The sequence below is a fragment of the Mytilus edulis genome, chromosome 11 (genome assembly GCF_963676685.1).
Source record: "Mytilus edulis chromosome 11, xbMytEdul2.2, whole genome shotgun sequence".
NCBI lineage: Eukaryota > Metazoa > Mollusca > Bivalvia > Mytilida > Mytilidae > Mytilus > Mytilus edulis.
In genome coordinates this window covers 75,512,872-75,526,659 of record NC_092354.1, presented here as the reverse complement: position 1 = coordinate 75,526,659, position 13,788 = coordinate 75,512,872, and the positions used below count along the sequence as shown (strand labels likewise).

Below are 13,788 nucleotides of genomic sequence, written 5' to 3'. Positions count from 1 at the left end.
AAATCCTTCAAAAAATTTGATAAACCAGTTACAGGTTTAAAAGGGCTTATAAAATCGTGTAAATTAATAGACATTTGGAGAAGTAGAAATAAAAACCTAAGGCAATGTACTTGGTGTAGGAAAGATAGATCAGAAGCCACCAGAATTGATTACTTTCTGATTTCAAAAGAAGTACAAAAAAATTGTAAAAGCTGCGATAGTAAACCTTTAGTACAGAAACTAACTGACCATAATGCAGTATCCTTAAAAATTAATACTGAAAGAGGAAATAAGGGGCGTGGCTACTGAAAATTAAACTCAAGTGTGTTAAATAATGATGACTATGTAAATGAAATAAATAAATTAATAAACAAATATGAAAATGAATCAAGTAACTGTGATGATTTACCACATGGTAGATTTCTTGTCTTACAATCCTTAGATATAAGTATAAAATCGCTTACCGAGCTTGTGCCTGACTGATAGGCTACTAGTTTTTTATCATTTGGTTCTAAGTTTGTCAGCATAACATATTTTTCAATTGATTTCATCCAATTTTTAAACTCATAGTGATCTCCCGCAAATGTAGGAATAATTTGATTTAGTCCTTCAGCCCCTAACTCTGTCGATAAGCATTGTAATTGGTACGAAAAATTTTGAAGTGCTGCCCCAAATTGTTGTCCCTCTTGCTCAGCCATGGTGAGAAAGTAACAGTAAAAAAACGCTATTATATCAGTATGTTAACTGCCCTATAAATAAGTCTTCTTATACAGAAACAAGACTAAAAGAATTCAGTTTTAAGTCAGTCAAAAGAAATAACAAAATAATAATAAAGAAAACAAATCCTAAATGCTTCATTATTAATGGTAAGAAAGATAACTCACCATGCTACTGTGTGAAATTTAAAATATCCAACTATAAACCATGAAAAACTATTTGCATATTTGTACGGTCAATGCTAATGGCCTACAGCAACCTGAAAAAATAAATAAAATGGTAAGTCGGGCAAATCAACAAAAATGTGATATAATTTTTATACAGGAAACTCATTTTACTAAACAAATGCAAGATACTTTGTCTAAAGAACTTGGTAAAACATTTTCAGAAGTGATGGTACAAGTAATTCACGCGGAGTAGCAATATGGATAAAAGATAGAATAAATTGTAAAATTATTGATGAGCACAAAGATTCTGATGGTAGATTTATTTTGATTAATATTGAAATAAATGAAAATATTTTCACGCTAGTAAATATCTGCTCCAAATAGATCAAGAGAAAGAAATAGTTTTTTCAAAACAGTTAAATCATATATAAATAAATATGGATTAGGTCAAACAATTCTTGGGGGAGATTTTAACGAAATCTGGTCATTAATTGATACAAAAAATAAAACTAAATCCTTCAAAAAATTTGATAAACCAGTTACAGGTTTAAAAGGGCTTATAAAATCGTGTAAATTAATAGACATTTGGAGAAGTAGAAATAAAAACCTAAGGCAATGTACTTGGTGTAGGAAAGATAGATCAGAAGCCACCAGAATTGATTACTTTCTGATTTCAAAAGAAGTACAAAAAAATTGTAAAAGCTGCGATAGTAAACCTTTAGTACAGAAACTAACTGACCATAATGCAGTATCCTTAAAAATTAATACTGAAAGAGGAAATAAGGGGCGTGGCTACTGAAAATTAAACTCAAGTGTGTTAAATAATGATGACTATGTAAATGAAATAAATAAATTAATAAACAAATATGAAAATGAATCAAGTAACTGTGATGATTTACCACATGGTAGATTGTGGTTTGTCAATATGTCTTCTAATCTTTTAATTACCAAACGTGACTTATTCCCGATTGTTACTGTTTTGTTGAGTGTGAATTCGCATTACTATAAGACGTATTACGGTACTTGTCTATCCCAAATTCATGTATTTAGTTTAAATGTTTAATGTTATATTTGTAATTCTCATCGGATTTTGTCAAATGTGTTGACGTCTTTTCTATTATATTTATGTGTTATGGAAACAAAAAATAATCACCGCCGTCATTTGTTAGATTTAATTATGGTCAACATAATCTGTACGATAATTTACGTTTGAAGTTGGATTCATAACAAACTGCACATATATATATTATAGTTAATTGCTATTAATAAGTATTGCAATATGCATTGTGTTTTAATGCAATATCAGTATTTAGTTCTATTTTAATCTTTAATCAATCCTAATTCTATCTTACTTTTGAGATATAGTTTTTCATATGTGACGTAATTTTTCTGCTGTTTCAGAAATTTCATATATTCAAATGTGACGTAATTTTTAATGCCTTTCGCCATCGTATGTGACGTAATTTTTAATGCCTTTTGACCATCGTATGTGACGTCATTTTCATAATTACTGCGTTGATGCCTGGACTGAGTCGGGTGTATCTATTATGTGTTGGTCATTCATTATGTATTCGTGTTTGTTTTATGTAATGCGTAAATACTTCAGTTGCATTATGTATATACATGTATGTTATATTCATTTGATAAAATTTACTGTTTGCAATAGCATTAATTGTTCTAAATAATAAGGATGTTCTTATCCCAAGCATAAAAACTTTGCCGTATTTGACACAACCTTTTTCAACTTTTGATCTTCAGTGCTGTACAACTTTGTACTTTTTTTCGCTTTCGATCTTTTATATCTGGGCGTCACTGGTGAGTCTTGTGTGGACGAGGCGCGTTTTTTGGCGTATTAAATTTTAAACCTGATGCTTTTTGTTATTCATTAATCATGTGTTTCTTTGTCTAATACGTTTTTCCTATTTATTCATGTTATTTGTATTGTAGTCCAGTAATATTATGTTGTCATTCCTATGTTACATTTAACATTGCCATTAAAGTACGAGGTTTGGCATGCCACAAAACCAGGTTCAACCCACCATTTTTTCTTTTAAAAATGTCCTGTTCCAAGTCAGGAATATGGCCATTGTTATATTATAGTTCGTTTCTGTGTGTGTTACAATTTAACGTTGCGTCGTTTGTTTTCTCTTATTGTTTAGTGTAAATTGACATTGCGATAAGACGTGTCACGGTACTTGTCTATCATAAATTCATGTATTTGGTTTTGATGTTATATTTGTTATTCTCGTGGGATTTTGTCTGATGCTTGGTCCGTTTCTGTGTGTTAGTTACATTGTAGTGTTGTGTCTTTGATCTCCTCTTATATTTATGCGTTTCCCTCAGTTTTAGTTTGTTACCCCGATTTTGTTTTTTGTCCATGGATTTATGAGTTTGAACAGCGGTATACTACTGTTGCCTTTATTTAGGGATACTATGGGACAATTTGAAAATAGAGGTAAGAGATGCATGTTTAGACTATTGTAAAAGAAAAGCCAAATATAAAAAAGATAAAATAAATATCCTAGAAAAACAGCTAAATGATCTCAATAATAAAGCAAATAATAGTACAGATGTAAATCATAAATTACAAAAAGAAATTGAGAATGTGGAAAATGATCTAGAGAGTTTATATAAAGACAAAATTAAAGAACAAACAATAAGATCAAGGGTAAAATGGTTTGAAGAAGGGGAAAAAATAGTGCATACTTCTTGGGACTATAAAAGAATCGTCAAACAAACAAGATCATAACTGAACTATATGATGAAAATTGGCTCGCAACAACTGATCAAGATAAAATTCTAAATCTACAATTGAAGTATTACAAAAAACTTTATGAGTCAACTAATCCTTATGATAATGAAGTTAAAACATATATTAAAGAAACAAAATTAACAAAAACGCTTAAAGATTCAGATAGTAATCAATGTGTAGGGGAAGTAATAGAAATTGAATGCACTGATGCAATTTTTAAAACGAAGCTTAATAAATCCCCTGGTCTTGATGGGCTGACACTGGAATTTTATAGGCAATTTTGGACGAGCCTAAAAAATATTGTTGAAAAAAAAGAACTTACAAACTCAAAAAAAAAAGGTGCAATTTCACTAATTTTTAAAAAGAATGATAATTATCGTCCCATAACTTTATTGAATATTGATACTACACTATTAGCTTATGTTTTAGCTCAGAGACTTAAAAAAAGTAATACCATCTAGTATTAGTCTAGATCAAACAGGATATGTTAAAAATAGATATATCGGTTTTAACACCAGACAAATTCAAGATATAATAGATTATTCTGAGAAATTTAATATAGAAGGAGCAATCCTTTTCTTAGATTTTAGTTAAGCTTTTGATTCACTAGAATGGACTTTCATGACTGAAACACTGAAACGGTTTGGATTTAAAAGTAGCTTTATCAGATGGGTGGAAACTATGTATAACGACATTAAGGGATGTATCTTAAATAATGGGTAGGTCTCAGGTCCGTTCAAAATATATCGAGGAATACGACAAGGGTGTCCGATTTCAGCTGTACTTTTTATTATTACAGTAGAATTAATGGCAATAAGACTTAGACGTAATAAAGATTTTAAAGGTATAAAAATTACGTTAGATGGAAAATCTTGTAATTTAAAAATTTGTCAATTAGCTGACGATACAACACTTTTTCTTCAGTCAAGGAAAGAAATAAGTTTAGCTCTCTGTATAATTGAAACATTTGGAAGTTTTTCAGGACGTAAGCTTAATAGAAATAAAACGGAAGGGGTATGGTTAGGAAGACTAAAAAGTTCAAGGGATAAATATGAAAATATAAATTGGACCGACAAACCAATCAAAAGCCTTGGAATATATTTTGGGTATGACAAAAAAGAGTGTCAAACATTAAATATTGAAAAAGTAATGGACAAATTAACGAAACTTGTAGAAAGATGGGCAAAAAGAAAGTGAACACTACTTGGACAAATATTAGTAGTAAAAGCTCTTCTGCTACCAAATATAACCTACATTGCTACTAACAGTATCATTACTAAAGAAAATCTAAAAAATATAAATAAAATCTTATATAAATTCCTTTGGAACGGAGGAAAGATAAAATAAAAGGGTCAATAATAACAAAAAACTTCACAGAAGGGGGGTTAAAATGATAGATATAGAATCCTATATAAAATCTATACATTTAAAATGGATTATAAAAATATTAGAATCAGAAAATGCAAATTGGTCTGTATTATCAAAATTATACCTTAATAAATTCGGAAAACTTCTAATTTTCAAGATGAATGTAAATAACACATAAGTGCTAGATAAAAACATATGGAACACTACACTAACCTTCTATTAGGAGATGATAAAACATGGATAAATGTAAATAATTGTGAAAACAATCATCATGATCAGATCAATAATTATTTATTAATCAGAAAACAAGTTACATGGGGAAACAAATTCATAAAATTTCCAGGAAAATGTTTGTTCTTTGATAACTGGATTGACAGTAACATACTATATATAAATGACATAATAAATAAAAAGAGGAAATATATCAGAAGAAATGATTACTTCAAAATTAAGAAATAAAAGGAATTGGATTTCTGAATACTCAAAACTAAAAAAATCTATACCAAAGCAATGGACAGACACATTAAAATCAGAAGAATCATTCAAAACAAAATTCCATATCAACCGAACAAAAACTAAACTTAGAGATTGTAATGATGTTCTAACTATTAATACTAAAAATATATACAAATTAATATTAAGTGTGTCAAAAACAGAAATACCAGTAGGATTTTTGAAATGGGAAAGAGAGACTAATAAATGAATTTAAAGACTCTATTAAATTTAATTTTGAATATCTTAAAGATAATAAAATAAAAATGTTTAGGTGGAAATTAATGCACTTTATTTTGCCAAATGAGGTGCTGCTTTTTAAGTGGAAAATTTCACAAAACAATTTATGTTCATATTGCAATGAAATAGATAATTATAATCATTTTTTCAGTACATGTTCATATCATAAAACATTCTGGAAATCAATGAAAGTTTTACTTTAAAAAAAAAAGTCTTCATAGGCGAATATGTAATAAGTCTTCATTCGTTGGTTATAGGATACAAAATTCACGACGATGCATACTATGCGCTAAATCATCTGCTTAGCTTAATGTTCTTTTCAGTCTATAAAACACATTATGTTTCTAATAAACAAAACAAAGCAGTAGACACAATAAGAATTTTTGAATATGAGGTAGAAAATACTATAGAAGTATGACCAATATAGAGATCAGCAGATTATTAACAAAGGTGTTGAATATTTTGAAGTTAACATTTTATAGTTAACTTAAGCTACATGTATAGTAAAAAACCAGATGCTATAGATCTAAATTATGTGTGATTGTATGCGATTTTTTTCCTTTATTATTTATGTACTATGCAAGTAATTATATGTAAGTGCTATGCCTAAGGTATGCGTATGTGTGAAAGTTATGGAAAGAAATTTGTTTGTAAAATGTATCATGTGACACTGAACAAGTATGCCTGTATGTGCAGAAGTTTGTTTGTACAATAATTATTACTATGAATGTTGATGTGGGTAATTCAGATACAATGTATATTAGTAAATGTAGGTGTGTGTGTGTGTGTCTTTGTCAATATATAGGTACTTCGACACTTGTACGCTACATTTCTGTACATTGTTTGATAAAGATTGAAAGTGCAAATATGAAAAATATATTTACACTCCAACTTACCTTTTCGCAATATTATTCCAAGCTTTCAAAACCACATCGAAATTAATAATCCAAATTTTCGAAACACTTCAAAAAATATTGTCCAAACACGAGGAACAGAAAAGTCGTGTGAGGTCACTTGACCGCAATTCGTTTCTGATTAGGTAATAATAGAACCCCAAAAGTCATTCCGGATGAATGATCAATTTCCGTAAAAAAAATATTGTGTAGATATTTTTTATGAATATATCTAAAAATACTTTTTGTAAAGTAGCAAAGACTATTTGTAACAACAATAATAATAGTTTAATGCGTGAATTAAACCAATGTATTTTATTAGTTAATTTTACTGAATATTATCCCTGGGTATTCAGTGGTAATTTAACAGGGAAACTTGATGAAATGCTGTACACCAAGTTTAATTGTTAAACAGCAATATGTGTAATAAAGAATCATTTAGAGTGTTAAAAAAAAAGAGAAGGCAACAGTTTTAAAATGTGAAAAATGTCTAACCTATTCTGACAGAATAAAGATCCATGGATCACGGCAACCAAAACCACCCTATATGTGGCACTATAAAACCACTGGCTAAAGAGGAACTAATTTTTATTCAGTGCCTAGTTACAATCTGAACTGTCTTGTTAGGGACAGTTCTTTTATACAACTACGAACGTGACTGTAATTTAGAAAGAATTTTGTTTATGATAGGTACTTACTTTTAGAAAGCCTATAGCATGTATAGCCACAAATAAAATGGTTCTAAATAGTGACCATTACTTTTGGTCCCATATACTTAACGTTAGGTTAATTATAGCCAAACTGTTGAAGTCTAATTAATTGGCCACAACACGATGACCACATGTTGCTGAATAAAAATGCAATTGTCATAAACTTGAACATCCCTACAGCCAAAGCATGTACATATAGAAAGTCACGTTTGTAGTTTAACAATAGTACATACTAATATAAACTTTTCAAATTATATTTAATAATTTCAATTCTTTCGATCACTGCATAGTGTTACACATACAGTGAGGGAAAATGCATTGTGTTCGATACATTTAATTCCCTTTTTTTTTTTAGATAAAACAAAACAAAGTAAAAATGGTCAACGGTTGGCGGTTAAACTAGCTATAATACCAGGTTCAATCCACTAAGTGTAGTGTAATAAGTCAGGAACATGACAGTTGTAATCCATTCGTTTGATGTGTTTGAGCGTTTGATTTTGCCATTTGATCAGGGATTTTCATTTTTGAATTTTCCTAAGATTCCAGTATGTTTGCGTTTTTACATTTTTTAGACAAACGGACACATAAAAAATGAAAGACTTAATATTAAAAACCCTTCCCAGACATTTTCAAATTCGAAATCACCTAGACACTGGAGTGAACTTGAATGATTGGTTAAACTTTTAACAAAATAAAGTGTATTATAATTTCAGAAATGATCTAGTGGAAATTCTTTCCAATACTTTGAAAACGGTCCTCTCCGTGATGTTTACACGTAACGTGTTAATATACTTACACTAATCCTCGGGATTGAAAACAAAACTCCCGAAAAGATAAGCTCTTCACAAATAATAATGATAAATTACAATATTTTGTTACATTGTTCTATGCGTATGGATTCTATAATTATATTCTATAGGATATGATACTTTGTCACAACCGAATAATCTGTACATGACAGAGTCCTAAATACTGATATTGTATTGATTACATAGGTAAGACAAACCGCCGGATTTTACATGCTGAAGTACCTTCATAAGCGCAAAGATCGTCGGCCTTTCACTTTGTGTTTTCCACATGTGCAATACAGATGCAAGCTGGCTGTACATGTCTTTTGGATAATTGTACATGGCTGCCTCTATCTCTTCCACAATAAGGTCTAATTCTATTCCAAGGTGTATAACACAATTGCCGATATATTTTGGTAGATCTGCCAAAACATCATCATCAATAAGCTTTTGCAGACGTCCTTCAGATACATCTAAAAATCACTAAGTAAAATTATTTTGCAAGTGCTTGATACAAACATCCAATCGATCCATTCAATACTTTTGTCATATTTAATATTGTGAACATGTAAATGTAAAGTCTAATTATCCTGTGAAAAAGGACGATGTCTATGATTTTTCTTTAATTCAAACATATCTTAATTTCAAAACGGAAATACCGTAACCTTTCCGATTTTGGTTCTGCTATCAGGGATTTCAGTTGTGACGTTGTTAAAGTTATGACGTCATATGCAATGTAAACAAAAAAAAAGCTATCATTGGGTAACGTTTTTTCATATCAAAGTTATTAAAAATGAAATTGATATTGCGTTCCTTCCTATTTTATACTAGACTGATAAATATAAATTTTACTCAAAATTTCATGCAAACGAGACCGGAAAATGGAAGTACATTTTAGATTTCTGCGCAGATGCGGGAATTCAAAACATGACATAACAAAATTGAACGTTTTTGAGTTCATTAACACAATGAAAATATCGGGAAAATTTTCCCGATATTTTTTTTTTTCTTATTGAATTTTCTACTGTTATTGGGGACTTCGTCCCCATAATAACTACAGTAACAATTTATATTTTAACTAAGTTATTTCGCTTTGAAAAGAAATTCAGGATATATCTGTACTTAGTAGTAACTCAGAGATGTACATATTAATGGCTGCTACAATTTACAATTTACGTTAATATACATTGTCGTGTACCATAACATAATTGCAAGAACATATTTTGAAATCGCGGTGTTTCAAATTGAAAAAGAGAAGAAACGATTGTTTTTCTATTTCAATCTTAGCAAAATAATAAATGCGTAAGAACTTGCAAAAACAAACAACTTCAAATAAGATAAAACTGTCGACAATACATGAACGATCTTAGCGCATTTACTTAATGCCGTTAAATGATGGTCATTACGTAAGATATACGCTCCAAATTTGTTGAAATCGCAGTAAATAAACTCATCATAGATACCAGAATTTAAATTTTAGATATACGCCAGACGCGCGTTTCGTCTAACAACGACTCATCAGTGACGCTCGATTCAAAAAATGTTTAAAAGGCCAAATAAAGTACGCAAATGAAGAGCATTGAGGACCGAAAATTCCTAACAGTTTTGTCAACTACAGCTAGGGTAATCTATGCCTGGGGTAGAAAAGCCTTAGTATTTCAGTAAACAACAGTTGAGTCCGTAAAGTTTTATTTTCTATTAATTTATTATATTCGCAGATAAATTTTACTAAGTTTAATAAAACACTTTCGAGTTCATCCGTCACCGAAAAAAAACTCGTCAGTTATGCGCGCCTTTATGACGTCAGTTACCAGATAGAGGGGAACGCCTGCATTCCTGCACTATTAAAGTTCATCAAGCGTCTTAGTCATCGTCATTGTGCAGGATAAACTAGCAATAATATTAGTTCCGTAGGTACTTAATAACGTTTCCCTAAGTGATGAATGTCAATTATGATAATGCAATTTGCAGAATAATTCGTGTCATATGATATTAAAGTTTTCCGACCACTACCTTAAAATGACGAGGCCGCTAAACGCACAAGTGATGTTCACTAAAACCAGAGTTTTTGATGGAAATACATCGAACTCGAAAGTTGTCTATTACGATATGTTAACTGTGGATTTGATCACAACCAAAGATTCCCAATAAAGACAGAGAGGTGAAATAATAATAATAATATAAAGGAAAGACAATGTCATCTTACATGAAGTTTGTAATATTTGTAGCATTGGAGACGAATGTTTTTATCTGCTAGAATGTCTATTTTTTTAACGTTTGTATGTGAGCTGTTTTGTTTCTCGTACCGATCTCTTGATTTAAGCCAAATGCAACTAATATTTACAGTGTGTTCCTTATGGTGTGCTGTTACACCACTATCCAAGGTAAGAGGTCGATTTTAGCGCTCACAAACATGTTTAATCCCGTTACATTCTGTATATACCTGCCACAAGTCAGGATTCTTTAGTTCAGTGGTTGTCGTTGGTTCATGTCTGTTACGTTAGTACTCTTCCTTGAATACACCCACTTCATTTGAACTCTGGAGGATAGTTGTCTCATTGGCAACCATACCAGATCTCCTTAATTTCATATAAGATATAGAAAAACTAAAGTGATAACATGTTTTGTTAACATTGTCCGTTTTACATTTACCTATACCAAAGGGGAGGTTTCCATTCTTCTGTGGGGTTGTCTATCTGTCAGGATCGAATTCATTAGGATGATTCCATAGTTTAGGGTCAATCTCTGGATCATTTAAATTAAACAGTATGATGGACTTAGCTGGAATAGTATATTTCTCTACTTTTATTTCCCGCGGGTTGGTTCTCTATATGGCAGTACAACTAAAACGAGGAACAAAAATCATATCAGGAAAGGAAAAATATTCAACTAGCCAGCTTGTGATATATAAGGGCATACGATATAGTAGCAATCACAAATAAATATGCATTCATATTGAACGCGTCGTTTCGAAACACATTGTATATTTAACCACATTGAATATACCGTGGAGCATACATTGAATGCTTCGTTTTTTGCAACACTGCTAATGATAAGAGATAAGCATCCACAATTCGCTGAAAAATCACTTAATAGGTCACTGCATTGGTTATGTGATTTTGAAGAACTTGCATACGAACATATTGTATATTTTAGCATGTGCAATCTCCTGTGGGCATACAATGTGAGGAAAATGAAGACTTAATACCGTTCTATCGTCAATAAATTCGTATACGAAAGTAATTTGTATATAAATTTGATAAACAGTGGGAATAACTGCATTATAATTTAGTTACAAAAAGAGAAATGGGATCTCAGCGTGAAAACAACTATGTTTTCTCTTTCTAGCAAAAAAAGGAACACACGGATCTTTGTTTTTCTTTCACAATGGACTAGTTTACTTATGGTTTATCCAAAGTGTAAGAAAAAAATCAACGGTAAAATTTGTTATTATACATTTCTATTGACAAGAAAATGTATATAATAGCTTTGTATTTTCAATAATTGTATGATTAAACAAATTGTTTACCACAATCGGTCTTCATATCAGTAGTTTCTTAAAGTCTTACAAATTAAGGAACTTTTTTGCTAAATATATCTCTCTTTCCGTTTCAAAGTTATTTCGAAGTTCATAAGTGTTATTTTTCGATTTTACATGAACCACGTGACATGAACCATGTAAATTTTAAACTGAAATATCTCAAAAGGTAAGTCATGAAGGTATAATTTCTTTGCATATTGCAATAATGCATATCAAAATTAACTCTGTGTCAATATTTTTAGGAAAAATCAACGAAATATTTTTTTCTGTATCGTATGCCCTTATCATATCAGTTCCAAAAACATTTGAAGAGTGAACATTGTTACAAATTTATGTGCATGCTTTGCCCGGAAATCCCGTCAAAAGGGTTACATTTTCAAATAAAGTTCAAACTTATATATGTATTAAAAGTTCCGATTGGGTTCATGTCAATGATACAATACACAAACACAACAATAAACCAACTGTCGCAAAATACAAGAAGTGCAACCAAATGATTTATTTTTCAAAAACATAAATAGAAATAAATATAGAATGTGTACCTGGGACATATATGATGCCCCCGCTTATATATAACGTTATAACGGGACATAACTCAAGATCCTGCTAGTCTAATGCGTTTTGTTAAAATATATTTTTTCACTCTTTTGGTCTTTTGGAAAATGTTGTTTGTGCTGTATTTAGACCCCTCTACAACGAAATTTATATTTATATAACGCTATAAAGGGACATAACTCAAGAATGGTAAAAGTGACACAACCCAAATTCATACTTGATCTGTGTTGTGTGGTAATGAACCTTGTGTATAAGTTTCTCAATTTTTGGAAGAGGCAAATACAAGTTAGAAAGTGGAAACTAATTTTGGGACGGATGGACGGACAAGGATAACACTTAATACTTCCTACGCAGCGGATGCTGTTTTTGGTCATAATAGAATAGCACAGGAGAATCTTCTGAAAAATGAAGATGAAACAACAATGTATACCTTGCAACTGCAAGAATACTATTAAACATGTCTTAATTAATTGTATTGACTTTGCTGATATTCGTAGGAAGCATTTCAATGTACATAATATGTATGATTTATTTGATAGTGTTCTAATTACAAATATTGTTTCATTCGTAAAAGAAGTTGTAATATATTATAAAATAAATAAATTTGGTGTATTTACTGTCTTCTGATTGGTTAAAATTATTAGTTTTATTTTCAATGTTGTCAATTTTGATGGCGACACGCCCACTCTGACGTTGTGTATTCATACGCCAACATGTGTGTACGTTGTTATTGTTAATATAAATAATATAAAAAGTTCTTTGAGCCTTATTTTTTATAGAAATTTATTTATAATGAATGGCAATAATTTATTTTGATTTTATTGAACCATAAAACTAATTTTTGACTCTTCACATTTTACATAATCCGCTTCGCGAATTATTCAATGTGAAGAGTCAAAAATTAGTTTTATGGTTCAATAAATTCAAAATAGATAATATCCATTCATTAAATATAAAAATGTTGTAAAAATTTAAAATGATTTTAATTTTGTCACCGGATATTATGTATCCATTTTGTTCCATTTATTAAACATATTATGTTATTTGTGTTTTCAGTGTTATGTTTCACATTCATATTATATTCATATTTCATATTCATGTTTTTTGACGATTGACGACAAATAGTTTTGCGCTGCGTATTTTGAAACAAACTATAGCTTTGTACGCTATGTTTGGCTTTACATACTGAATATTTAAATTAGTACGATAGAAAGTTACTGCGATTCTTTATTATTATTTAAATGATATATATTTATGTTCAAATGGCATGAGTTATGCATGAACTCAAAGCACGACAATACTAACCATATATATACACTAATATAAGCACTTTTCGAGTTAGTCACTGGTCAATATATTATCAGGAAGGGCGGATGACGAGAGTCGCCGCTACAGGTACTTGTAACTTTATTTATTCTTTTGTCCATATTTAAATGTTTCAATTAAAGCAAAGATATTGTTAAGTATTTCAATTATAGAATTCAGTTTGGCTTGATGGCCGCATTTTGGTAAATTAGTAAATATAAGAATATAAAAGCTTCTTTATTTCAGTTATACATATTGTTCATATTTATTGGAACACATTG

General features: G+C 30.3%; 1 long non-coding RNA gene across 1 annotated transcript; it reads right to left on the bottom strand.

Moving 5' to 3' along the window:
* Positions 1-539: 539 nt before the first annotated feature.
* LOC139496293 (uncharacterized) lies at positions 540-11,521 on the bottom strand. Its single transcript, XR_011657592.1, has 3 exons — positions 10,759-11,521; positions 8,350-8,579; positions 540-955 (listed from the first exon to the last, which is right to left on the bottom strand). It is a non-coding gene; the product is annotated as an uncharacterized lncRNA (long non-coding RNA).
* Between the last annotated feature and the right edge of the window lie 2,267 nt (positions 11,522-13,788).